The 13793-nt window shown below is 41.4% G+C and overlaps 1 long non-coding RNA gene across 1 annotated transcript in view; it reads left to right on the top strand.

Moving 5' to 3' along the window:
- Nucleotides 1-13793, top strand: part of LOC120861439 — a 154890-nt gene that overhangs the window by 80556 nt on the left and 60541 nt on the right. The gene's annotated exons all lie outside the window — the stretch shown is intronic.

Below are 13793 nucleotides of genomic sequence, written 5' to 3'. Positions count from 1 at the left end.
AAGCCACCAGGGAAGCCCTTTCAATTGCACACTTAGTGCTAAATACACATTGCCAACAAAAGATAGAATAACACAAGTTAACTGACAAATAAGTCTAAACCTTTTAATGAAAGGACTGGAAAGAGCTCAAAAAGTTGCAAAAATGATGGCCATGGGAGCTTGCAGAAGATCATTAGAGACCAAATGTACTGTCCATGACAGCTTCCTGTTTAGATATTGGTATCAGCCTTATAGAAATAGAGATCAGAAGGAGTAGAATCCTGTGAATCAAGCTCAAGACTAGGAGATAAGAATTAGAAAACCTGGGCTCTAATCCTAGCCTTGACAATTACTTTATATATTTAAACAAATTATTTAACTTTTGTTTCTCAATAGCAAGTGCTAACTATGAGAGAAATTACATTACAATAACAAGTACTAACTATAAGAAAAATGACAAAGAAATCCTTTTAGGTAAAATTCATCTGAAGAAGATGTAGGAATAGAAGTCACTGTTCAGCTTTCAGTCCGTATCATGTTTTAAATGTGTGTACGTGTTTTAATGTCAATATTGACAAAGTTTTATTAAAAAATGGAAATGGTTGCCACATTCCAGTATTTAATAGTTTAAATCATTCTAAAATGTTGGCCAACTGGTGGAGGCATTAACAGAGATCAAAGCTTCATGAAGACATTAACTGAGCATCACATGTCTTCAATTATTCATTTCCCAAAAGAAGGAAAATGCAGGCTCATTTTGTTAAACATATGTTGACAGATTTTTGGAACCACAGAAAAGGGAGTAGACAATCTTTTTCAAAACCTTTTTAGACATTATCTCTAATTCTTGGTGAAAATTCTTAGCAAAAGAAATATCCTGGCTGAGGCATGGGAGGTCAGGGAACATAGCAGAGGGGTAATGGGATAATCTAGGGATAGACAGCCAAGACCTTGGAAGACTTATGAATTCACTGAAACAAACACGGCTTGAGTGTCTCTGACCAAAATCTTGATCTTAGATAGGAAAAACTAGAAAATAAAATGGAATATGGTGTGGAATGCATTTTCATTTAAAGCCAAACAGTCTAAGTAATGGGATATGTAGCAAAAAGTTCCTCAGAAACTACTGCATTACATAGCTTACCAGAGAAGCATATTATTATTCTTTTTTGTTTTGTTTTTTTGGCCACATGGTGCAGCCATGGCCCACATGGTATCCAGTTCCCCAATCAGGGTTTGAACCACGCCCCCTGAAGTGGAAATGCAGAGTCTTAACCGATAGACCTTCAGGAAAGTCTCAGAAGTCTGTTGTTATTGATAAAGGGAATCCTTTCATTTCTAGCACGATTATTTATTCTAATGTGACAGAGAAAAACAGACCCATGTTAGTATATCTCCAAGGATCTCGTCAATCAGTACTTGGAAAACTATGCTGAAAAGGAAATCCACATCTTTTTGCTTGACAGAAAAATAAGACAGTAAAGTGCTAGGCTGGAGGCCCACATTTATATTTTCTGTCATCAGTTTGCAATTTATAAGTGGCTTATATTCTAAAATTTTTAATCCAAGTTGGGTTGTTAGTATTTGACGTGTTTTCCCTATAGAAATAACGTGCTGAATGCTGGATTGCTTCACAGAATAATCCCTTTTCTGACACAGCATCAACACACATACACACGCACATGCATATATACATAAATCTATAACCTTTCTAATCTCAAGTATGAGGCAGTATGACAGTACAGATTTTAGTGATGGAACACAATAACACCCACCAGTAATCATTTGGGGCTAAATTAGTGGCCTTATGAAATATATTTAATTTCTGTCAATTTTATTTTACTCATTTTGAAAATGGAAATCATAACTTCCTTCTAGAGTGGTTAGTTGTCAGGCTTGAGTAAGGTAAGGTAAGCAAAAGTTCTTTTTACATTGCATTATCCTCCAAAATGTTAATTATTAATGTTCTCTAGTACTCTATGGTTTAGCTCCTCTTTGGATTGAATCACCCTTGGTAAACAAAGTGGATAACTAAGCACTATTTATAATGTCTCCATAGAGAAAAGTGCATTGTGTGCCTAGAAAAGGCCACAGCAGGTTAAGAAGTATGGTGTCCCCTGCTGTGGTGCTGCCAGTGAGCCGTCTGGCCTCTAGAAATATTTTTTCACTGTACCCTCTCCTTTTCCTGGCTCTAATGATCACTGTTTCCCAGAAAGCAATGTGTATCTATTCTCATCCCTCTGGTGAGGCCCTGTCCTGTGTTTGCCATATTATCTTTTTTTTTTTTTTTTCATAACTGCCTTGGCTCTATTCTCTAGCTGTTCCATGCATCTGAGATTTATTTCTTTTATTAGATTCTACTGAGCGACTTCACCTTGACTTTCCACTTTCATGCATTGAAGAAGGAAATGGCAACCCACTCCAATATTCTTGCCTAGAGAATCCCAGGGATGGGGGAGCCTGGTGGGCTGCCGTCTATGGGGTCGCACAGAGTCAGACACGACTGAAGCTACTGAGCAGCAGCAGCAGCAGCAAACTGTTAGGAGGCAAGACCCAAATTTTGCACCTGTACACTCAGGGTAACTAGTACAGCTTTAGGAACAAAACTGGCACTCGACCAATGCTAAGTAGAGACCAGGAGGGCACTTTCTAAGTAAAGTTAATGCTATCATAGAGTGAGAAGGTGAAAATAGCCCTGTTGTCTCCAAGAAGTATTTGGTTGGCCAAAAATTTGTTTGGGTTTTTCTGTAAGATGGTATGGAAAAACCCAAATGAAAATTTTGGCCAATCGAATATTATACAGATTGAAGTAAAGGCAATAAATCCAAACCACATGGCTTAGTGGTAGTGATGCCTAAAAGATTTATGAGCCATGGCCAAGCCTGAAGATATTTGAGAAGCAAATCACTTGATAAAAATGCTTAGTAAGAGTATTTACTCAAGAAACAGAGAAGTTCCTCAGATCTAGAAGCTTAGAAAGATAATTTTTTAATGGGAAAAGAGAAAAGAATTTATTAGGAAGTCATTTTCAGGGGAATCAATTTAGGTTCATTCTATACTGACTAAATCTAAGAAATTATATCATTCAGGCTGTAAAGTAGATATTTAACTCTGACTTGTCATCTGCACCACCTACAACAGATAGATAATTACTTCTCCCTTATATATTTTGAGCTGCATTGACTTAACTAAAAGCTTAAATCATAAATACAATAATTAATATTTTAAACATATGCTGCTTTGTGCCAAGACTATTTCACCTGCTTTGTATGGATTATGATATTTAATCATGGCACTAATGTGATGATTTAGGCACCACTGAGAGACATTACTTTGCCAACAAAGGTCCATCTAGTCAAGGCTATGTTTTTCCTGTGGTCATGTATGGATGTGAGAGTTGGACTGTGAAGAAAGCTGAGTGCTGAAGAATTTATGCTTTTGAACTGTGGTGTTGGAGAAGACTCTTGAGAGTCCCTTGGACTGCAAGGAGATCCAACCAGTCCATTCTAAAGGAGATCAGCCCTGGGATTTCTTTGGAGGGAATGATGCTAAAGCTGAAACTCCAGTACTTTGTCCACCTCATGCAAAGAGTTGACTCATTGGAAAAGACTCTGATGCTGGGAGGGATTGGGGACAGGAGGAGAAGGGGACGACCGAGGATGAGATGGCTGGATGGCATCACTGACTTGATGGAAGTGAGTCTGAGTGAACTCTGGGAGTTGGTGATGGACAGGGAGGCCTGGTGTGCTGCGATTCATGGGGTCGCAAAGAGTCAGACATGACTGAGTGACTGAACTGAACTGAACTGAGGAAACTGTTGCAGGTTTGATCCCTGGGTTGGGAAGATCTGGAAAAGAAAATGGCCACCCACTCCAGTATTCTTCCTTGGAGAATCCTATGGACAGAGGAGCCTGGTGGGCTAGAGTTCACAGAGTCACAAGGAGTCGGGCACAACTGAAGTGACTTAGCATGGCATGAGGAAACTGTAGCTGAGAAATTTTAAATATCTTGCCAAGGCTGAACAAGTGGTGAAACCAGGGTTGAACTCAACAATCCGTATTTCCAAACCACCTTTCTCAACCACTATGACATAACACCATCTAAATATGAAGAATACTTATTTACTTATGTATGCTAATTCTGTGTTTTGATGAGGGAAAAAATCTCACCTCCCTCTAAGTTAATGCATATGTTGTCCTCTGCTCCAGATGCATTACAATCATTCTTTATATTGGGTTAGCTTGTAAGTTTGTTCAGATTTTTCCCTAAGATGTAACTGAAAAACCCAAATGAACTGTTTGGCCAACCCAATACTTTCAACTCCCAACTGCCCTGACTGTTGGTCTCTCCTTCTTGCCTCATTTCCCACGCTTTATCCAGTTGAAAATATTGCACAAGGGCTCATCTGTCCATTGGTGGTCTGTGGCTAATCCAGGTTATGTGTTAGTGGGAGACAGAGAGCAAGCGGTCTGGCAAGCAAGCAGTCTGGCAAGTAAAGAGTTTCATTCTATTCTTGTCCTTTTCTAAAACCCTCAAGTCATGATCCAAAACAGTGCCTAATCTGCCTGGCTTCTCACCAGGAGTGTCTTTGAGGCTAGGCATACCGAAGCTGAGGTCATGGTGTGTGACTTTTCATCTTTCACAGCATATATAAGGAGGAGCTCAAAACTGATGGGGAGGCAACTTCTACTGTGTGCCCACTTTGTACCAGTCTAGCTACTCTCTATAAACTGTTTCCTGTGACCTTTACAACAGCCTTTGGAAGTGGGAAGTACTCTAATTATCTCAGAGGGAAACGAGGTGGTCCTAGTTCTAGAAAAATGTCCACATTCACAACACTTGTTTAAATATTTATCAGCTGCACTGGGTCTTCATTGCCGCACACGGGCTTTTTCTACTTTTGGCGTATGGGAGCTTCTCTCTAGTTGCAGCAGGCGGGCTTCTTGTTATAGTGTGTAGGCTTCCCTTGTTGCAGAGCACGATCTCTTTAGTTGTGGTGTATGTGGGTTTAGTTGTTTCCTGGCCTGAGTGAGTGAGTGAAGTCACTCAGTCATGTCCGACTCTTTGCGACCCCATGGACCGTAGCCCAGCAGGCTTCTCTGTCCATGGGATTCTCCCACCAGGATTCTCTGTCCATGGGATTCTCCAAGCAAGAATACTGGAGTGGGTTGCCATTTCCTTCTCCAGAGGATCTTCCCAATCCAGGGATCAAACCCAGGTCTCCTGCATTGTAGGCAGACGCTTTAACCTCTGAACCATCAAGGAAGCCCTGGGAAGTTTCCTGGCATGTGGGATCTTCATTCCCCAACCAGGGATCAAACCCAGATCCCCTGCATTGGAAATCAGATTCTCAGCCACTGGACTACCAGGGAAGTCCCTCATACCACTTTAAATGGCAGAACAAGCATCAAACTTACTTGATTCTAAAGCCTGTGCTCTTTTTTGCTATGTCAGTTACATTCCCAGGGCTAGGAGTTATTCAAGGGTAAAGAGTTATGGGATTACAAACTCCCTGCATGAGTACCTTTTGATAATAAAACCCATTCTTTTGTGAGCAATTGCTAAGTGCACACATGCTCAGACACTTCAGTCGTGTCCAACTCTTTTGTGACCCCATGGACTGTGGCCTGCCAGGCTCCTCTGTCCATGGGATTATCCTGGCAAGAATATCAGAGTGGGTTGTCATTTCCTCCTCCAGCATTTTCCTGCCCCAGGGATCGAATGCAGTCTCCTGCATTGGCAGGAAGATTATTTACGACTGAGCCATCTCGGAAGCCCACAACTGCTAAGTGCCAGGCTCTTTGCTGAGAGCTTTGCATGTGTCTGCTTAATTTAATACCTCACAGGTCTATGAGCTAGGTACTGTCATGCTTATTAAGTATCAGGCACTGTTCTAAAATCTTGACAGGAATTACTTCATTTAACCTTCATGACAACCCTGTAAAGTAGCCATCATTATCATCCTGTTTTACAGATGAAGAAAATAAGGCACCGAGTGGTCACTCACTTAGTATCACACAACGATCACAGGGCAGGCTGCATTGCGGAGACCACCCTTCTGTGCTCACTGAGCTCAGCTACCTCTTACCATTTGTGTTCTCACCAGAGCCCTCTTCCTAAAATATGGATCCAGTCATATCTATCCTCCTCCTAAAGATCTGCAATAATTTCCCATTATTTCTGAAGTAAACTTCAAAAATATTTGCTCAGCATTCAAGGCTCTTAACACTTTCGCTTGCTATGTTCTATTCTATTTTTCCTTCTTTTGATTAGCTGTTACATCTACTCTAGACTAACTGCCACTCCTAAGCTAGCTAGCCATACTCAGAAATTTGTGTATTTTTTTTTTTTTTTCCCACAGACTGGAATACTCTTCTTCAGGTTTCAGAATCCAAATCAATATTCAAGCTTCCCACAATGCCTTTCTTGTTTCTTTTCACAGAGCAACCCTCGCCTTCTTCTGCACTTATGTATACCTATATAATATCATGTCTTTGACCCTGCTCTGCATTATATTGTAATGTTTGTTTCTCTCCCATTCTTATGAGATCCTGTATCTCTTGAGGTCAAGAACTGTCTCTTATTCACATCCCGGTGTCTAGCAGTTACATAGAATTTTTACATTCATGAACATTCTTGAATGAACAAGTCTATGAGCAAGTGTACGAAGGTCTGAATATGTTTTTAACTTTGAGAGAAAAACAGAAGTTCTAAGTGTTATTGAAGTAAAATTCAGAATAATTAAACAAAAATTACTTCTGTATTGTGTGTGTGTTACTGATAAGAGTACAGCAATATTTCATCTTTTTGATAAAACTGGCACATCAGAAGTATTCACTTGTTCAACAAGATTTTGATGCAAAGGAGTTCTTCCTTAGTTGGAGAGATGAATAAAGGGGGCTTATGATATTAGGCCAGGGGTGGCAGCCGGGAGGAGCCACCCCAAGCTGGACGCCAGGGGCAGTGCCCCAGGCCAGGGGCGGTGGCTGGGAGGAGCAACGCAATGAGCCATGGCTGCACGGGCGCAGGAGGGCCTAGAGGAGCCATCCCACGTTGAGGTCAGGAAGGGCGGCCGTAAGGAGATACCCTTCGTCCAAGGTAAGGAGCAGTGGCTGCGCTTTGCTGGAGCAGCCGTGAAGAGATACCCCATGCCCAAGGTAAGAGAAACCCAAGTAAGAAGGTAGGTGTTGCAAGAGGGCATCAGAGGGCAGACACACTGAAACCATACTCACAGAAAACTAGTCAATCTAATCACACTAGGACCACAGCCTTGTCTAACCCAATGAAACCAAGCCATGCCTGTGGGGCCACCCAAGATGGGCGGGTCATGGTGGAGAGAGCTGACAGAATGTGGTCCACTGGAGAAGGGAATGGCAAACCACTTCAGTATTCTTGCCTTGAGAACCCCATGAACAGTATGAAAAGGCAAAATGATAGGATACCAAAAGAGGAACTCCCAGGTCAGTAGGTGCCCAACACACTGATGGAGATCAGTGGAGAAATAACTCCAGAAAGAATGAAAGGATGGAGCCAAAGCAAAAACAATACCCAACTGTGGATGTGACTGGTGATAGAAACAAGATCCGATGCTGTAAAGAGCAGTATTGCATAGGAACCTGGAATGTCAGGTCCATGAATCAAGGCAAATTGGAAGTGGTCAAACAAGAGATGGCAAGAGTGAACATCAACATTCTGGGAATCAGTGAACTAAAATGGACTAGAATGGGTGAATTTAACTCAGATGACCATTATATCTACTACTGTGGGCAGGAATCCCTCAGAAGAAATGGAGTAGCCATCATGGTCAACAAAAGAGTCCAAAATGCAGTACTTGGATGCAGTCTCAAAAATGACAGAATGATCTCTGTTCATCTCCAAGGCAAACCATTCAATATCACGGTTATCCAAGTCTACGCCCCAAACAGTAACGCTGAAGAAACTGAAGTTGAACGGTTTTATGAAGACCTACAAGACCTTTTAGAACTAACACCCAAAAAAGATGTCCTTTTCATTATAGGGGGCTGGAATGCAAAAGTAGGAAGTCAAGAAACACCTGGAGTAACAGGCAAATTTGGCCTTGGAATGCAGAATGAAGCAGGGCAAAGACTAAGAGAGTTTTGCCAAGAAAATGCACTGGTCATAGCAAACACCCTCTTCCAACAACACAAGAGAAGACTCTGCACATGGACATAACCAGATGGTCAACACCAAAATCAGATTGATTATATTCTTTGCAGCCAAAGATGGAAAAGCTCTATACAGTCAACAAAAACAAGACCAGGAGCTGACTGTGGCTCAGATCATGAACTCCTTATTGCCAAATTCAGACTTAAATTGAAGAAAGTAGAGAAAACTGCTAGACCATTCAGGTATGACCTAAATCAAATCCCTTATGATTATACAGTGGAAGTGAGAAATAGATTTAAGGGCCTAGATCTGATCGAGTGACTGATGAACTATGGAATGAGGTTGTTGACATTGTACAGGAGACAGGGATCAAGACCATCCCCATGGTAAAGAAATGCAAAAAATCAAAATGGCTGTCTGGGGAGGCCTTCCAAAAAGCTGTGAAAAGAAGAGAGGCGAAAAGCAAAGGAGAAAAGGAAAGATATAAGCATCTGAATGCAGAGTTCCAAAGAATAGCAAGAAGAGATAAGAAAGCCTTCTTCAGCGATCAATGCAAAGAAATAGAGGAAAAGAACAGAATGGGAAAGACTAGAGATCTTTTCAAGAAAATTAGAGATACAAAGGGAACATTTTCTGCAAAGATGGGCTCAATAAAGGACAGAAATGGTCTGGACCTAACAGAAGCAGAAGATATTAAGCAGAGGTGGCAAGAATACACAGAAGAGCTGTACAAAAAAGATCTTCACACCTATGATGGTGTGATCACTAACCTAGAGCCAGACATCTTAGAATGTGAAGTCAAGTGGGCCTTAGAAAGCATCACTACTAACAAAGCTAGTGGAGGTGATGGAATTCCAGTTGAGCTGTTTCAAATCCTGAAAGATGATGCTCTGAAAGTGCTGCATTCAATATGCCAGCAAATTTGGAAAACTCAGCCGTGGCCACAGGACAGGAAAAGGTCAGTTTTCATTCCAATCCCAAAGAAAGGCAATGCCAAAGAATGCTCAAACTACTGCACAATTGCACCCATCTCACATGCTAGTAAAGTAATGCTCAAAATTCTCCAAGCTAGACTTCAGCAATATGTGAACCGTGAACTTCCAGATGTTCAAGCTGGTTTTAGAAAAGGCAGAGGAACCAGAGATCAAATTGCCAACATCCACTGGATCATGGAAAAAGCAAGAGAGTTCCATAAAAAAACATCTATTTCTGGTTTATTGACTATGCCAAAGCCTTTGCCTGTGTGGATCACAATAAACTGTGGAAAATTCTGAGAGAGATGGGAATACCAGACCACCTGACCCGCCTCCTGAGAAATCTGTATTCAGGTCAGAAAGCAGCAGTTAGAACCGGACATGGAACAACAAACTGGTTCCAAATAGGAAAAGGAGTACGTCAAGGCTGTATATTGTCACCCTGCTTATTTAACTTATATGCAGAGTACATCATGAGAAATGCTGGACTGGAAGAAACACAAGCTGGAATCAAGATTGCAGAGAGAAATATCAGTAACCTCAGATATGCAGATGACACCACCCTTATGGCAGAATGTGAAGAGGAATTAAAAAGCCTCTTGATGAAAGTGAAAGTCGAGAGTGAAAAAGTTGGCCTAAAGCTCAACATTCAGAAAACGAAGATCATGGCATTCGGTCCCATCACTTCATGGGAAATAGATGGGGAAACAGTGGACACAGTGTCAGACTTTATTTTTTGGGGCTCCAAAATCACTGCAGATGGTGACTGCAGCCGTGAAATTAAAAGACACTTACTCCTTGGAAGAAAAGTTATGACCAACCTAGATAGTATATTCAAAAGCAGAGACATTACTTTGCCGACTAAGGTCTGTCTAGTCAAGGCTATGGTTTTTCCAGTAGTCATGTATGGATGTGAGAGTTGGACTGTGAAGAAGACTGAGCACCAAAGAATTGATGCTTTTGAACTGTGGTGTTGGAGAAGGCTCTTAAGAGTCCCTTGGACTGCAAGGAGATCCAACCAGTCCATTGTGAAGGAGATCAGCCCTGGGATTTCTTTGGAGGGAATGATGCTAAGGCGGAAGCTCCAATACTTTGGCCACCTCATGCAAAGAGTTGACTCATTGGAAAAGACTCTGATGCTGGGAGGGATTGGGGGCAGGAGGAGAAGGGGATGACAGAGGATGAGATGGCTGGATGGCATCACTGACTCGATGGACATGAGTCTGAGTGAACTCTGGGAGTTGGTGATGGACAGGGAGGCCTAGCGTGCTGCAATTCATGGGGCTGGAAAGAGTCGGACCCAATGAGTGACTGAACTGAACTGAACTGAACTATGATATTAGATGAAAACAGAGAGCACTGTTTTCTCAAACATTTTTGAACATAACTCAAGAAACTGATATTACATCTTGACTCCATGATTTTGTTGTTGTTGTTATAATACTTCCTATCTGTATTACTGAGCTTCCCTGGTGGCCCAGATGGTAAAGAATCCACCTGTGATGCAGGAGACCTGGATTTGATCCCTGGGTTGGAATGATTCCCTGGAGGAGGAAATGGCAACCCACTCCAGTGTTCTTTCCTGGAGAATTCCCGTCGACAGAGGAGCCTGGGTGGGCTACAGTCCATGCGGTCTCAAAGAGTTTGACACAACTGAGCAACTAAGCACAACACACAGCTATAATAATGGTGCAGAATTTCTCCTTAGGGGCTAGGCAAATTCTCTTTCTGGCCATGTTTTAAACCACAGTCCTTGCACTCTTAGAATTTACCCTGAAATTTCCTGGCTCCTTGCCTTTGCTTTTGTTCTGTACAAATGCCTGTCTTCCTTCCCATGACTCCACCTGTCACCTTGCACCCAAATTCTTTGCCACAGAGGTCCATCTAAAATGTCCCATTCTCCACAAACTCCTGAGGAAAAACAATGTCCTCATTCTCTGATACAAATGCATGGTGTTTATTTGTGTCCATAATAGCATTAATCATGTTTGCTTATTTCTGTCTCTCCTGAAAGAAAATGAAAGTCACTCAATAGTGCCTGACTCTTTTCAACCCCATGGACTGTGGCCCGCCAGGCTCTTCTGCCCATGGAATTCTCCAGGTAAAATACTAGAGTGGGTAACCATTCCTTTGTCCAGGGGATCTTCCCGACCCAGATCAAACCTAGGTCTCCTTCATTGTGGGCAAAATTTTTACTGCTTGAGCCACCAGGGAAGTCATTGTCTGTGCCTCTAATGGATTATAAATTGATTGCAGAAGAGGATCTGGAATTTAGCTTCATGTTCATACCACTTTCCCTAATCCACCCTAGTCTCCACTTGGTTCCTTTAGTGTGCCAAGCTCTTTCCAATATTACAGCTTTTGGTTTCCTCTGCCTGTGTGGTAGACATCAATGGTAGAAACCACAATCAATTTTCCCTTTTACTCATAATATGACTGTCTTGTGAGAGACTACATTTCCTAGTTGCCCTTTCATCTAGCTGTAGCCTTATAACAAGCCATCTGACATCAGTAGCGTATGAGTGCAAGGGATTATCTCATTCAACTCTCTCAACAACATATAGACAAGGCAGTAAAATTATCATTATGTGACTTCACAAGGAAGAAATAGGCTTAGAAAGTTTCAGTAACTCAGTCAATTAAAAACTTATACTTCTAAAGATGCTCTTGTATGCTCATATATCTCTTGTGAGTTTGGTTTGCAAAAATCGGGTACACAAAATCCACACTGTTCTAGAATTTCCCTAATTGGGATCCAGGTCCTAGTGAATCACAATGATCGCCCTGAGGCAGGTTAGTTCAGTAATAGCCTTTCTGAACATCCAGATGACCTTTCCTTTAAGTGCAATGTTCAGGTCATTTGTTTAAAGTTCTTCCTATATATCCATCTCCCTTCCCTTCCTGCTGGCTAGAAATGATAATGGGGAGCAACTCTGATCATCACAATGAGACGACAGAGTTGCCTATCTAGCCTGGATCCCCAGGTTACTTTACAGAGCAGAGCCTGACAACCCATCCTGTATTAAATTGTGAAGGAGAAATGAGCTTCTGTCTTGTTTAGTCATTGAATTTAAGCCTATTATTAACCATTATCCTGAACTGACACGCCTTGAAACATCTTTCAACCAGTAAATCCTACAGATCTCAGTTTAAATACAGTTTACGTCAAGAGGTCTTTCTGGGCCTCTCCATCTAAATGGTTTTCTCTTATACATCCTATTGATGACTCGGTTATTCTCTTAGAAAGTTCAGCACCAGCTAGAACTCCTCTTTATTTACGTAATTGTTCGTCCCTCTCCCTTACTAGATATAAACTCCATGACACTGAAATGCTGCCCAGCACATCATTGGCTCTCAGTGAAGATGTGCTATGTAAATACAGCTAATAGCCATAATTTGGGCAACAACTACCACTTGTTGAATATTTACAGTTTTTAGGAGTTGTACAAAGTGTTTTACATACATTATCTCATTTGATTCTCTCAATTAATATTATCATTACCCTATGTTCCTTGGGAAAAAATAGGTTTAGAGAGATTTAGTAACTCATAGTCACACAATTCAAAGCTTATATTGTCAAGATAATTCTGTGATTAGTAAGAGTCAGGTGCACAATATCCAGACAGTTCTACTAATTGAGAAATCCAGGATTTCTGCTAATTGAGATCCAGATGCTAGTGAATGATGACCACACCAAAGCAGGCCACTTTAACAATAACATGTCTGAACACTCAGCTAACCTTATGTAACCAAGCATGGACCTTCCTGTGTCTGTGCAACTGTAACAAAAACAAAGCCCCAAACATTGTTTATACTTTAAAAACTATCATCTGAAGCCTATGCAGTTAATTCAAGATGAGGCATGAACAAACACTATTTTGAAGTCTGTGTAACTCAAAGGGGCAACTACAAGCTTTAGAACGTTTTTCTTTATTTTTTAGAGTCAAAGATTTGAGTTGGAATTTATTCATATTTCAGAGGTACACAGGATAATTCTGTTATTGCATGTTTGTTGTTAAATATTCCTTTACATACCAGATAAACCAAGCCAAGAGTTTGATAGTTAGCAGAAGGAAAAACTGTAAAAACACTTGTGCAAAAGACTGGTAAGTAAGTAAGTAAGTGTTAGTTGTTTCAGTCACGTCTGACTCTTTGCGACCCCCTGGACCATAGCGCACCAGGCTTCTCTGTCCATGGGATTCTCCAGGCAAGAACACTGGAATAGGTTGCCATTTCTTTCTCCAGGGGATCCTCTCAACCAGAGATTAAACCTGGGTCACTGCATTGCAGGTTCTTTACCATCGGAGGCACCAGGGAAGCCAAGAAAGTATTAAATCAGGAGTCAGGGAACTGATGGTCTATGTCTGCACTGCTCAGTATGATAGCCATCACTCACAGTGGCAATTTACATTTAAATTTAAACTCAAAAAATTTAAAACTCAGTTCTTCAGTTGCACCAGCCACTAGCCACATCTTAGGTGTCATCAGTCTCATATGTCTAATGGCTATTATCTGAGAGTGTGCAGTTTGATAGAATATTTCCATTGTGCTGTGCTGCGTGCTGTGCTAAGCTGCTTCAGTCACGTCCAACTCTTTGTGACCTTTTGGACTATAGCCTGCCAGGCGCCTCTGTCCATGGGATTCTCCAGGCAGGAATACTGGAATGGGTTGCCATACCCTCCTCCAGAAGACTTTCCTGACTCAGAGATTGAA

Source organism: Oryx dammah, unplaced genomic scaffold (genome assembly GCF_014754425.2).
Source record: "Oryx dammah isolate SB20612 unplaced genomic scaffold, SCBI_Odam_1.1 HiC_scaffold_3, whole genome shotgun sequence".
Taxonomy (NCBI): Eukaryota; Metazoa; Chordata; class Mammalia; order Artiodactyla; family Bovidae; genus Oryx; species Oryx dammah.
The sequence above is the reverse complement of the archived record's forward strand: the minus strand, read 5'-3'. Positions and strand labels throughout refer to the sequence as shown.